Source organism: Oenanthe melanoleuca, chromosome 3 (assembly GCF_029582105.1).
Source record: "Oenanthe melanoleuca isolate GR-GAL-2019-014 chromosome 3, OMel1.0, whole genome shotgun sequence".
NCBI lineage: Eukaryota > Metazoa > Chordata > Aves > Passeriformes > Muscicapidae > Oenanthe > Oenanthe melanoleuca.
This window is the reverse complement of record NC_079336.1, coordinates 49077436-49093020: the sequence shown is the minus strand read 5'-3', so window position 1 is coordinate 49093020 and position 15585 is coordinate 49077436.

Sequence of the window (15585 nt, the reverse complement as noted above, 5' to 3'; positions counted from 1 at the left end):
GTCATTTCTACTTATCAATACTAAACATTAAGGGAATTTTCTAGGCATTTTATTACTAGTAATGGGTGGATGAAGTATTGATAGAAGCGATCACACTTCTCCTGTGCATGCAAGGGACAAGCCAGTTTCCAAAATGTGAAGGGAATAGGATGGGGAAGTTCACCAAGCTGTTAGATTGAAGAAGAGAATGATGTGTCCCTGGAACTCTGTCATATACTGGCTTCGTAGACAATGCAGCCATTACATGTCTGCCATTATGAACACTGGTAGAAAATCATACTGAGTTATACATGAGGATGAATGCTGAACTTGTCTGGAGGGGTGCTGCACCCAGGTGCTCAGCTGGCTTCCTGCAGTGCTGCAGCACAGGGTATGAGCAGAGATCAGCAGACTAGTGTGCAAGGGTGTCTGACTTTCCTTGGCCACCAACTGCAGCACACCACAAGTGGCAAAAACCCTGCCCTGGGTCCACAGATCAATGGCAGCCAAGTGCTGTCACTGCATCCCTGCTGCTGTTTTCCACACAGGCTGGAGAGACATTAAGGATGCAAAAGCTTTGGCATTTTTCAGACTGCTTACCTTCTGTGGGAGAATGGGAAAAATAAGAATTGGAGGGAAGGAGGAATTCCTTGCCATGTTGTCTTGCTTCTCAAAGAAGCATGGAAACAAAATTGTCATCCTGAAGGCTTATTTTTTCTCTATGTGGACACAGTTTGTACAATGTTTTACTTAACTAACACTGTGCACTTATTTTCTGTGCACTTATTAGTCTTTCTGGGGAAAAACCAGTCTAATAATGCTATCTCTACTTTATTTTTAGTCAATGTTTTCTCACTTGTGGACATTAAAGCATTGTATAGGTAATTTACTATTATTGATCCTACATTTCAGTAGATCTGCATACAGAGGTTTGAAACACTTCAAATGTTAGGTACTTTGGACATCCACAATAAATTTTTCTTATCTGTCTCCTGTAAACTTGTGTAACCTTTAGCAAGTCGATTAAACATTCTGCTTCTTATACACCTCATCTGGAAAATAAATGTGTTCTCATTTGGCCTAGGGCAAGGTAACATAAGGGAGAAATCATTTTCATAGTGCTGGAATTTCTTCTCACATTTAAAATTGGCCAATGAGGAGGTCAGATTATTCTTTGTGACTTTTTTTTTTCTATTTACTTCCTTGTCATGAAATCATAGATGCATACCCATTAACATACTAAGTGTTCTGCTATTAATGTTATTGAAAGTTGCTTTTTTCCTTAAGTCACTCTCAAATCTAATTTTCATTTATCAAGTATTTAATGTAATCTATTGAACAGATTATTTTAACATATTTTTAATTCTGAAATAAACAGGCACGGTTTTCAGCAGATATTTTGGTTGCCAGTGAAACTAAAATCCTGACGTTTGACAAACAAACAGAAGTGTGACAGAAGTGTGACTATGGTCTTTGAAATGGGGAAAAATGGGGAGACGGGTGAAATATGGTTTGTATTCAAGGAAGAGATTTGACAGGAAAACAGAAGAAGTAGAATGAACGGCTGTACTGCCATTCTCCGAAGCTCTGAGCAGTTGGAAGAGCTCCGGTAGTGCTCGGCTGCAGCTGAACCTTGATGTTCTTTGCAAGCTGAAGCCCGTCGAAAGAGGGCAGTGCGCTCATGCACAGACGGCGCGGCCGCCGGCCGCTCCTGCGGATGCTGCGGATGCTGCGGATGCTGCGGATGCAGGTTCCCTGCCCCGGGACGGGGAGCCCGGCGCGGGTACCAGGCTGCGGGAGGCGGCCGTGCCTGACGCGGCTCTCTCAGGGAATCGGTGGGACCTGGAGGAAGGAAAAGGCGTGCCGCAGGTCTGAGCATCTCCTCTGGACTCTGATCTTGGAGCACCCTGTTGTTTTCCTCAGATCTTTGCAATTCGCACACCACATCAGAGAGAGGAATAACTCAAGTTATGTTCGTTTATAACATTTTAGTGACTTTCTAGGCGAAATTGAGTCCCCTTTTTTGCCCAGACTGGCTTTCTGCAATAGGTGATAGGTCTTCCCTGGGCTGATTTTTGATTGAACTAAATTTGGGAAATATTGTTCCAGACATTATTTAGAATTTTCTAAAAATAAGGAATACATAAAGCATTCTGTAATAAATCTTAGAGATCCAGTAGAATAAATAATACCAAAAAATTTAATTTTATTTCTAGTCTAAACCTTATTTTTAAAGAACTGCTTTTTGCTCAACTGTTAACAGCACCACAGAAAAGTTCCCTTTAGAAATCAAAAAGGTTGTTTCCTTCTCTCTATAAGCTTGACTGTTGCCATTTTAATATATAATCTTCTTTTTGATAAGATAAAAACCTTGGTCTCCCTGTGCGTTATACTACTATGTAGATTGTTCATCCTTCAATCATTTTCACACTTTTTTTTTTTTTTTTTATTTTAAATCCTCCCTACTGGTTCAATATTTTCTAGAAATTTGGGCTGTGGATGCGAGCACAGTATGTTATTAAGGAATGTGGCATTTTCAAATGCAAAAAGTCTCATATCAGATTTGCTTTCATCATCCTCATGAAATGTCCTGTCCATCTTGTTCATCTCCTATGATCTCTGGAGCTTCTTGTCTGGTTCTGTTTCCTGAGATAGGCTTCTCCATGGATTCCCTCTGAATTGCCTTGTTTTTTTCCTGGCTATAGGACTTTGTGTTCTGCCCTGCTCAGATAAATGTTTCTTTACATTCAGCTTGCCAGGTTACCCAAGTTACATAAAACAACCAGCCCTCTTCAAAACATGCCACTGAAGCTATTTTTTCATCTTTATATAATATTGGTAGACGTTTCCTTTGTTTTTCCTTTTATGTCGAAACATTTAGAAAGGTAGATGCTACCTAAAGGTGCTACTGACTTGTTCAGGAGTTCTTTTCCATTTAAAGTTCTAATTTGAGATGTATCATTAGCTACCTTTTTAACTAACTGAATATGCTGTATGTTGAATTTTCATCTTTCTAGTTTTCCTTCTTACATGGTCATCAAATTGAGCTCAAAAAATCAAAAATTTTTGAACCAGCATGGTTACCATCATCATCCAAACTTGTAATCTCATCAATAAAAGCCATCAAGTTAGCTTGATAAGATCTGTTTTCCATAAACTCATGTTGATCAGCTTTAATCATTGAGTCTTATATAATCTATTTCATCATGTTGCCTGTTAGACCGACAGGTCATTTACCCCCTTAAAATACTGGCACAACATTAGCTTTCCTCCTTTTCACTGGGGCTTTTCTGGTGCTTCAGTTCTTATTGAGAATCAGCATTATTGATTCAGAGAATTAATTTCTTTACCAGATTTTTCTAAAACTTGTCAATGAAAATTCCTTGGATCTTTTTATTTGGAAATGTGTGTTTTTAATAACTACCTTTTATTCTCTGGAGTGCCCACTGGAATGGAAAATACTTCAGCCTTACCCTATGATAAAATTTTTACTTTCTTCCCTCCCAAACAGAGAATGAGGCTATGCACTAAGCACCTATGGTTTGTCTGCATTATTATTCTTTATTCTGCATTTCCTGTCTGCTAGTGCAAAACCAATATTGTTCTTCTCTTTTATTTGCTTTTAATATCCTTTTAAAAAAAGGCCAGATAGTCTCTCTTCTTATTGACCTTAGCAGCCATGGCAGGTCTTATTGCCTTTTCAATTTTGTAATTGATTAATCTTCATTTACTTGAATCTGTTGAGGTCCATTATTAAATGGTTATGTATTCTTTTACTTTTGTTTCCTTTATCTATTTTCTCTGGTTCCTTCTTCAATGTAGGCTCATTATGTTATGATATATTCCCCTCCCGCCTCTTCCATTTAATTTGGTTCTTACTTGCTGTAAATTCGTTGAAGTAAACCCATTAAAAGCAATATAGGATCACTGTTGATTGTTCTTTGTTTTCTGTGCAAATCTAAGAATTTGTACTAATATAACCATGATTTTCACCTAGTAATATGTTAGAAATTTTTACCTCTAACTTTGGAATTCCTGAAGACTGTTAACATTGGCATCAGAATTTCTTCAGCATATGTTGCTCAGGCTGAAGTTCCTGTGATTAGAGAGCCATTTAGTTCTCCTACACTATAGACAGGTACTCATCTGAGCCTGGGGCTTCCTGCTGTGAAATGGCAACTGGCAGCCAATCCCAGCTGGTGCTTTGTACTTTGCCAGGTAAATATTCACCCTCAAACTTCCAATATTTGTCACTTCCACACTGTCAGCACTTAGAAAAAGCCATTTTTGACATGGAGTGTCTTTTTGCACTCTTTCTCTCAACTTGTACTTTCCTGAATAGATTACAGGCAGTGATTTCAGTATTCCAGTCATGCAGATCACCCAATCAAGTCTCAGTTATGCCAATGAGGAAAAATTCATGCTCATAAATGAGCCATCCCAGCTCTTGTTTACTAAAAAGGCTCCTAGCCTTGCAATACAGGCAATTAAAGTTTTTTTTCTTCCTCATATTCTTTGGATTTTAATCGTTTGTTCTAAGTGTCCTCATTTTTTGCTAAATTTGATGGTTCTCTTCCCCTCACCTCTCCATCATTCCCTCTTGTTATTAGTTTGTCATCATCAGACAACACTTGCAAAAGGACTCTGATGCCTTGCTGCTTGGTAAAATGTGCAGTGAAGTTCCCAATGCAATGAATGTCAAGAGGCAAAAAGTGAATTTACAAGTGCAGGTGCAAGAGTGCTGCCAAAGATAGGCAGTATGATTTTTTCCAGAATCTGGCATATTTTTTGGCCATGAGTCACATTTTCTCACAAGTCTCAGGATACAATTTCCTATTATGTTTCTGCTAGTAGTAAGATCAGTGCAAGGAGTTCCTGTTTTTCCCTTTCAATAAGGCATCCCCCAAGATGTACCACGTTCCCAGAGCAGAGACACTGTTCCACTCTGCATGGAATCATGCTGTAAATCAGGTTTCCAGAAGCCCTCCTCTGTGCAGGCTGGGATGTTGGGGAATTGTGCTGGAGAGCCAGACATCAAGCTTGCAGTGGCAGTGTGGGCCCCTGATAGTCCTCGCCCCAGCCCTGCTGTGGCAGGTTTGGCTGCTGAAAGTTCCCTGGTCAGAGGCACAGAGGCAGGAGAAAACTTTACTTCTGCATGCTTCCCTTCTGTGCTGGAGGACAGCAGGGCTGGCCATCTGAAGTTTCAGGTCCTTCTGGCTCTTAGGCAGAAATCCTCAGCACTGTTGGTGGGGAAGACATAAGCAAAGAGGTTTCTCTTGTGGTGCTCCTCTCCTGTGCCTGGAAAGCTGGTACAAAAAGCACAGGAACAACTTCCAGCTCTGTGGTTAACACAATTCACAAAGAGTTGAGAAAGGGCTTTAGTGGGTCAAGTTTTGCTGACTGGCTTAAAATGTTTATCAAATAGCAATGTCACATTTTGTGTCTCACTTTTGGATAACAGCAAACTCGTTTATATTCACTTGAATATGATCCTTTCTATTTGTTTTTCATGAATAGTGATTTTCCTCAACTATATAGCTGATACAGAGATTTGAGATAGGTTTAATATGTGGAGATGATAGTTCAAGATGTTATTGTGCTTAAAGGACATACCTGCTGGAAAATTCTTAATCTTTCATGCCACTAAAGGTATATTAGTTTAGTTATAATAATAACAACTGTCAAACAGTTTTAGCTTGGTTTGTTGTTTTTTGGGTTTTTTTATTAATGGGGTTGAGTTTTTTGGGTGGTTTTTCTTTCAGATTTATTTTCTTTTTCTGCCAAAGTGAAATAAAGGAAGTTTAGGTCAAACACCTCCTCAGGACAAGAATTAAATATTTTGGTGGAAGAACCTGTAACAAGCTTATCATCATATCATAAAAACTGTGAAATAAACTTCCCTGCTGTCACCCAACTATCAGAGACCTGTCAGGCTAGTTTAAGCCTTGGAATTACCTATGACTTTTTTTTCTTTTTAGTAGCAGGGTCCTGAAGTGTCCATCAATCTGATTATTTAGAAGTAATATTATCTGATTCTTTTTAGAAATTTGGGGTTATTTTCTTCTTTCTCACACATTTCATTATCTTCTCCTTATTTAAATCTTTATTTAAAATTATTGCCTGATATGTTTTTTCCAGCATGAAATACAGGTTTCACACTACTGAGACACCTGTAAGCTTAACAAGCAACCAGCTGAACAGTGTAGCCTTAAACTACCAATTCCAATTCTTTATATGAAATACATTTTTTTCCTAAGCTGTGCTTTAAACATAAATTGAATTCTTCAGGACAGAGATTGAGCCTTTAACTGTATCATAAAATGTTTAATACATTTGGGCATTTAAGAAATGACATTAAATAGGCTAGCCATTAAAAACTGTGTTCTTTAAGCACCTATTTTTTGTATCCTGTTAATATTTATTGCAGAATTTTTCAGTTGCTATTAAATTCACTAAGTATTTGAAAGGGATTTAATTTCTTTTTTTTTTCTTTAGCCATGGCAGATGCCAGCTCTCTCAGTTTTCTTCCAATTAATGCTTTTACCAATTTTTCATGTTATGCCTTGAGGTTAGATTCGAATGAGAAGGGTTTGTCAATTCCTGCAGCCACCAGATCTGGGGTTTTATTGTTGTTGCTCCTATACTTTTCCGTATATTTTGTATCTTTTTGTTTAAGATTTCTTGTTGCTCCCTTCTCCATGTATCTTTTATTGATGGTACAGAGTGTTTCTTTATTTCTGGGAAAAGCCTTCCTGCTTGAGAGATCTAATTTATTTGCTTTGTGTATGTAAAACCCTCATCTCTATTTTTGCATTTAGGAAAATACATGCATTGTTTCTTCTTTAGTATTGGAGTTCATGGGGTGCATTTCAGTTTATTCCCTCACCTAACCATACATATGCACCTCCCATGTGTTTCCCATCCATCCCTCCAGCCAGCTACTGAGTATTACTGTCCCATGCACCTGTTCTAGAAGCACACAAAGGTACACTAAATTTGACTTGATGACATCTGAGAATATGCTTATTTTGCTGGCATTTTTTCTCCAGTTCTTTAAAAATAATGCAAAAGATTTCTCATTTTTATTGACCCCCAAGAAACAGAGCAGTAGGTGATAGTGAATAAGATGGTAAATAATGTAAAAGACTTTATTTCTGAGGGTAAGAGTTCAGTACCATTTCTACCATTCTATTCAGTAAAAGGCCAAAATAAATCTCCCCTTCAGTCTATTTCTCAGGATTATTTTGCCTAAGAAGGTTTAACCAGCCTGGAGTATTCTTTCAGTACATGTTAGGAAGATTTCACATAAATAAATCATCCAGAGTAAAACTGTAGTCTCCAATTACATTGTATTCCTGTACCTCTTCTTTCTTCATCACTTTTTCTTTGGTTGCTTTACTCCCTGATACTCTAGAACATATTCTTTTCTCACATATTGACTCACTGTCTCTTTGGTCTCACTGCCTCTAGGTCCTGCTTCTATCACCAGGCTATCTTCACTTCACTGGAATTCTTTCTTCACTTGCTAAAATCCCTTCCATACCCCAAGGTTTCTTAAGAATGCTGAGGTTCATTTGTAGATAATTCCAGCAGGAAACTCTCAAATTGATCTTTTTTGGTAGTCCTGAGGCTTTCTTTCCCACTTATTTATTTTTCTTCACTCTGAAAACATTAGTCAGAGTAGTCTGATTATTGCTCGAACAGCACTGGGGGGAAAAATTTCATAAGCTGCACATTCAACATCTCTAAAGGGTAAAAGAGAGGAAGACTCAGAGATTCTGGATTTTCTTCTCACTTCTGCTATTTGCTGATTATGTGAATTTGATCAAAAATATTGAAAAGAATCGAGAAATGAAGATACTTCAGTCATGCAGGTTTTGACATTGCCAAAGTTCTCTATTACAACTGAATCTTCAACTTTATTCTATTTGTAGCTTTCTTTTTAAATTGTCTAAGAACGAGACAGGAAATGAAATCTAAGTGAAAAAACCCACAAATATCAGGTGTGAATACCCAAGCTGTAAGCCTTCACTTTTCTTCTCACAGTAAGCAACTTCCCCTGTAAATATGCAGAGTAATAAAGTTATAACATAGGAATAAACAATCTTGTTCTCCATGCTCTCTGCAAACTATATTACTAAAGCGATTTTCATTTCATCAAACAAGATTCTAGGACTGGATAGAGCTGACTGGAATAATGCAAATCATCACAAATAAAGGAATATGATCAGTGTTACCTTTTTTTTTTTTTAACACCAGCCTGTATGAGTTGAATTTATTTTCCCCCACATTTGTCTGCTTTATCTCTCCTTGATGCATTTATTTTGGATGATTCATTCAAGGTGATCTTTTTAGGGCATACATATGGCAGTCAACATAGTGGGACAGTTTTAAGAACTGTTCCTCACCAGAGGCACAGTCAGTCTGTAAGACCATAGGCTTTCCTTTCCTCCTTCCTATCTCTGCACATCCACCCCCCACACCATGCAATCGGCTTATGGGTACATCAATTGCACAGCAGTAATCTGCTCCCCTGTGGGCTGTGGCTGTTGCAAAGCAGTAAGGCCTTTTTTACATTTTTCAGATATGTGGAGCTCAACCTCACAGCCCTTTTTGGTCTTGATTATTCCTTTCACGCAGGCCCACACAATTTCCAGCAACATTGCAGCCAGCTGAAACTTCTGATTAAGAGTTTTGCCTTCATGTGCTGGGAAGCAGAAAGTACCTCTGCACTGGTGAGTTCAGTTTCTGGGCTAACCCATCTGCAGATGCACAGAGATAGCAGCTAGCATCTGGTTTTCCTTGGTTCATGAGCCCTTTTATTAGATCAGATGAGCAACCAGCAGAGGGGAAAAGTGCCTTCTCAGTTGTATAGGCTAACCTTTGCTGTTAGTCTGTTCCATGTGTGGATTCTAGGGCTACAGAAAGAAATGAGTATAAAACTGGGTCTCAGAGAAGCTCACTGTCTTTGGGAGCTGTTCACGGGATAACTGGGCTTCAAAGGGTGTACCTCACCTGCATTGAAAATCCTAATCCTGCCTGTAATAATAGCCTGTGTAAGATTATTTTTATCTTATTCATGCAAATGGAGTTAACACATACAGGTGAGAGAACAGAAACACAGAACAATGTGTAAGTATTAGAAAGCTCCCTGGGTTTCCTCAGTTGGCAGAGCTGAGATGCATAGACATTTGAGATTGACTGCATCTATTTTCCTAAATTCAACTGGTATATCTTAAATCTGGGTGGTCAGCAGAGCATAAATATGTTGTGCATGTGCATTCTGACAGCACATGTATCAGAAGAAAATCTTGCAAAAAAGCACATAAAACAATTGTCACAGAAGCATTTTTTATATCACAGCTAGTCTTCTGCCAGCAAGATGCCAAAAAGAGTGTTAAAAATACTGTAAATATTCAGCTCAAAGTGTGTTTACATTTGCAATATGTTCTTTTATGTGAAAGAACAGAGACAGAATGAAAGGAGAATCCTCCCCTTGGTAATGACTATTTTAATGTCTGCTCAAAGCTTTGTAAATAATGCAGCACTATAAAATTTAGTCATAAGAAGTAATCATTATCTCTCAATGAAAGTGAATAATTTTTCCATTTGACCTAACATATAAATGTCTATAAACATTATATTTATCTTTCAGAGTGTTCCTTCTATTCATATGGTAATACAAGCAATGCAAAAATTTCTAACATCTCAGAAAATTACCCCATAGTACACCCAGTTGCTTCTATTTTCCAAAAAATGTAGTCTTGAACAGGGATTTTTATGCTTCCAACAGATTGGGTCAAAGTCAGAACAAACAGGCACTGGAATCTTCTTTTGATTGCTTCTAAACTTCCTTCATCAGTGACTGCTAAGAATTATATTAGTGAAACATGCTCCTGTTCAAATAGGCTAAAACCTATTTTCACAAGATTCTCAGATGTTTCCTCGAGTCACGATGAGAAAATTTTGGAGGATTACATTACATCTTAATAGAGAAGTTTTAAGTATGGCTTATTAATTGAAAGAAGAAAAAAAAAAAAAAAAAGCACATGATTATTAAGCAATTTTACATTACACTATCTTAAGAGAGAGGTGGTGCTTGATGACTGATTCATTGCCAAGGGATTATATCTTTATTTTATCTCAAGGGATTTATGTGTAGTGTGCTGCTGTTATATGGTCACAAGATGTGACACATGCTCTGTGTGCCAAACTGGGAAGTATTTTCATTCTATTTGTTGGCATAATGAATAAAAGTGCTTTTTTTTCTGATACATTGCTTGCAGTTAGATATGTAGGAAAGGAAAAGAGTAGCAAACAGCATGATGCAATAAACACCAGTGTAACATAGAATGCATTTGGGGCTTCCAAGTTTTTTATCCTCAGGTCAACCTTGAAGTACATATTTAAAAACTTAAAGCTTTCCATTTGCAGAAAGAAATGAAAGATGAGGTATGAGTCATGAATGCTGCATTATGACTCAGGCTTGGAGTCCTGATTTGTAGAAAGAAAAGCCCATGCATAGATGCATCATGTTATCCTCATGGGACAAGAGAAGGCCATGCACAACCTCTTCTCCCAACTTTTCTTCTCCCCACACTTCCACACATGCTCCAGCTTCTCTGCAGAAGAAATGAGTGCACTTTCCAGATGGGATCTCTGATGCATTCCAAGCAAAACCAGCCAGCCTGCTGCAGGCCTTGGGGCTCCACATGCTGTGCAGCAGAAGACAGGAGAGAAGCACCCCAGAGAAGTCATTAAGTCCTGCCTGTGTATTTATGAGTGCTTTAGGGAGTTGCAAGTTTAGATGAGAAAGCACACTGAAGAGTCTTGCTTCACCCTTATTATCTGAAGATTTCACAGGTCTGTTTTGTGTTAGTGTTGGTAACCAGAGGGAACAAGCTGGGCTGCTAATCAAGATTTTTTCCTTTCCAATGCCCTACCTCCAGAATAGAGCGCTGATAGCCTCAAAAAGAGCCTAAATAAAATGTCTGAAAGAAGCAGTTTCTGTACAGATTACAACTAATAGTTAGAGGCAACAGTTTATTAGATCTTTCATATGAATAGAAAATCAACAGGAAATACTACAGAGTGGATTATCTGAAATCTTGCTAATAGCCATTTCCTCACTGTCTTCAGTTGATATATGAAAATGGAAACAAACAATCAAAAAATGTCCTTCTGCAATTAGTCTTCTATGAATTTCATTTAGGAAGGTAGAATTGGTCATCATTGCCTCATGAAGTGTGAGCCAATAAGGAAAATGTGATTGCATGTCTCTTCTATATAGCCTGGCTAAATAAACTTTTTCACCTCTGTTAATCACATAATTTCATATTTTACTTGTAGCTACTAGGTCTTGTGAGACTAATCTGGAGAAGCAGCTACACATTGATCTGTTGTCAAGGAAACTCTTGTAATCACCAGTTAAACCATAGTAGTAAGATGTTTCTCATGCTCATGGTAAAAATGGGACATTCTGTAAAGATATGGGAGAAAGGGGAAAACCAGTTGTAACAAACCACTGACAAGAGTCCTTACCTGGGAGAGAAGATATTTCCAGTTTCTGGCTCCTGCTCCAAATAATCTTGGTGTATTTTATCATAGTATTATTAAATATACAGTCTTGGAAGCAGAGAGGTCTAAATCTCCAACTCTGTCCTGAGAACTGTGCTGGATTTCAACTAGAATTTTACGTTAGGGACCACAAACCCTACCTAAATAGCATGCAAATAACTTGATTTTTTTTTTTCCTTAATAGTTATGGTATAATTAGTTTTAAAACAAAGAAAGAGATATAAAATGATATAATGATTTTGTAAGAGAAAAGTTATATAACCATGAAATGAAAAGGTTACCTATATACAGCTAAGGTTACTGAGATGGCTCTTACTGAACCAGTGATAAATCTTTTTGGTTTTGTTTCTAAAATAAATCTTAGAATAAGCAGAATAAATGGTATGTTCATGGTCTAGGAGACAGCGCACTGCATTTTGAAGGAGAACAAACATTTGCTTGACATATGTAAAGAGCATGCATTAATTTGGGACATAATTGCTCCTCTTCTAGTATTACTTCAAATGACTATTTCCAGACATCTGTATATTAGGACTATATTGGGGAAAAAAAAAAGGCAGGTCTGAGAAAAATCTTTCAATGCTTTTTAGCAGTTTTTAAAAAAAGTCACCAAGAAAAGTGACAGATCATATCCATTACGCATGTAGAAAGCACAGACACCCAGATCATTCAACACCACTGAAAAATCTGGCTGATATAAATGCCCAATTTAATTCAGAATTCATTTTTTTCTCCCCAAAATTTTTAAATAATCTAAATCTGGAACCAAATCCAGTGAGTGTGCACACAGATGCCAATCTTTCAACAGAGAGCAGTAGACTCAGTGTAAAACTCAAAGATGAAATTTTCGAGTCTAACATTCCAGCTGTGGTTATCACTGAGTTTCATGGTTGACAACTTCACCTCCTCACTTGTGTATATTCTGATTTTGTAAATGAGGGTCAAAATGCATTCTGAGAATCACTTGGAAATGTAAGAGTAAAAAGTCTGACGCTTAAAAGAAACAACCCTTCAGAGAAAAATCAGAACAACATAATTTTTCTTTTTTTTTTTTCCTAGATGTAACTACACTGAGAAATTGTGTCATTATTAAAATTGAATTAATTCTAGAAATCATGTGAAAAGTGGTCATGCAGTATCTCTGTAGTCAACAGAGATCTGGTAGTAACAATGAAGAGAAGACAGATTCATTTACTTATCAAGTAAACTTTGACTGCACACTTTTGACTACACAGATTTGTTTTCTTTGACAATAAAGACAGTTTTTTTAAAACAACAGTTTCATATATAGACATTTACATTGTGGGCAATTAAAGTTTGGGTCAGGGAAAGATCCCTGACTCTGGGAAAATGACATTTTTGAATTAGGGTTATGTACATGGAATAAAGATGGCAACCTTTTTCATGTTCTCTGCTTCAAACCAGGGAAATAAAATGTCTGGAGAAAAGAGCACAGGGAAATTGTCTTTAATATAAATGTCTTTCAGTCTGTAGAGCATCAATGGAACTAATATGGGAGCTTGGATGTTTTCCTTTCAGGTCAATTGCCTGCAATCTGGCCTTACTCAGCTTCTCCCTGTGTGCTGAGATCAGATATTTTCTCTGTGAATAGGCTCAGATCAGTCTTGTTGCTTCCTGTATGCAAGGATATACTATGACAAGGGAGTCTTTGCATTACACTGTTGTTGTACTAGGGGTGATGGGTACAGGAAAAAAACACCTATACAGGTCACATTTCCTCAGATGTATTGCCAAGTCCTGTGGTGGCCGTGCTCCTGTAATACAGCCCAGAAGAAAATGTCTATTTTTTGAGAAAGGAGTAGCCAAATTGTAAAAAACCCTATGGGGATTCTGAGTCCAAAATCTGGAGAAATTGATTTTAAGCTGGAACAGATAACTAAATAAATTATGCCATAATGGCCTATTAGAGTATAACAATATGTTGCCTTTTAGATAACTTTCAGTTTGCTAATTTGAAAATTGCAACCATATGAAAGCTTTCAGAGTGACAGCACATTTGTTTGTAGTCTGGTATTTGAATATGCCAAATATTGGTTCTATTAAACTATTGTAAAGCTAAACATCTACATCAGACACATTTTCTTTCTGCATGAACACAAAGGCATAATGTACCATGTTTTGCTGATATCTGCATGATTAACTACATTTGTTTTCTATTTACCACAGAAAGCTGTGCTCTGGAAAATGTACTTTCACTCAGGGGCTTTTCTCCCTGTATAATGACCAAAGAGCAACAGAGGTCAATAATCAGAAATCTCTAAGGACACCAATTTTTACGGCCTCATTAGTAAGGTCTTAATTAGTTGTCACCCAGGTTAGCCTTGACTTGTTAAACTCCTACAGAATGCACTGAGGGGCATCTGATGTGTTCTCAAAATGTCACATCTTGTATCCAGGCTCCATTTCATGATACTTCTGTTTGAAAAGGTTGGTCTAAATAAAAGACAAGGGGTTTTCTGACCCCTTTTATAGCTCTTAGTAGGGTCTGTAGATTTGTCTATCTCTTAGTAGGGTCTGTGGATTTGTCTTTATTTCATGAGGAAAAGAATATTACTTTAGGATATTTCATATAAGAATATTCTCTTTACAGATGCAATTTCTTAAATATATATATATATATATATATATATATATATATATGTATGCATATTTATACATTCTTTCCTTTATCTTTACAACTTCCATGTCTCTATGCATGGGGAGTGTGTGTGTGTATATACATCTGTGTAAAGGGAAATGCTTATATATTAGAAATGTAACTAAGAAACGGTGTTCTTTAAAGTATAAAATTGCAAGGTACTAGATTATGTTCTCATGAAAGTGCTTCTCTGCAATAGCTGTCCTCATGTTATATATAAAATAACTTGCTATTTCCAGCCTAATTAGTGAATGTACGTCTGCCTTGAGCAAGGAGGACTGGACAAGTTGACCTCTCCTGTTCTAACTTATTCGGTAACCTTATTTATTAAAAAAAAAAAAAAAAAAAAAAAAAAAAAAAAAAAAAAAAAAAAAAAAAAAAAAAAAAAAAAAGGCACACACATTTCCAAAATAAAAATGGGTTTCAGAAATGCCCTGATCATAAGTAGTTGACTATTTACATGTCTCCAGGATTTTGGTAAGATGATAAAAAACTCAAGTAAAGAAAAGATATGTACGATCTGTGGATATGATGGTGATGGGTGGTCAGACAGGTGGTGCCTTTTGTGGCTCTTAACCTTGGATTCCATGGTTTGGAAGAAGAAACTTCTGTACAGAGAGTATGCTCTTTAAAAATCTACACAACAGTTGGAACAAACTGTTTTACTTCATATTAAAATTACACACAAGCTTAATTATGATTATAATTGTATTATTATTGTTAATTGTTGTTATTATTACTACCTCCTGATAAACTTCTGAATGACTTCTTATCCTGATTTGTGTATGTCAGCAGTGATCTTTACATCTCTGTGAATGGATGACAAATTTGGAATGAAGACAAAATATATAATACTTATGTTTAAATTATATGGATTCGTATAAAAGAGTTATGGGTGACACCAACTGTGCTGTTTTTTCTCTTATAAATGTAATTTTGAACTACTAAAATTATGAAATATCAAAAGACTTTCTAAAGAATGCTGCCAAATTGCTCTTATAAGTCACAAGTTGTAGAGATATATTTTAAAAAGCTACATTTGAGACCACATGGTTGTGGTGAAAGGATTTTTTTGCTTGCTGCTTTTAAATAATGTTTGAACCTCACTGGACAAAAATTTCCCCAATGTATTTTCTGACTGTGTGTCAGCTGTCCCTAAAATAGGCTGGCCATACATTCCTTTAAACCTTTAACCAGCACTAGTGAAACTACCTGTGAGATGAAAGAGCTGTGCTACTTTAGACAGTAAAATAGCTTAGACTATTACCAGCATATGACTCACACAAAAATATGTTACCCTCTCTCCTCTTCACTGACTTGCCAGACACCCTAATGGAGTGGGTTATAAAGGCAAGGGAGAGAAGTTCTCA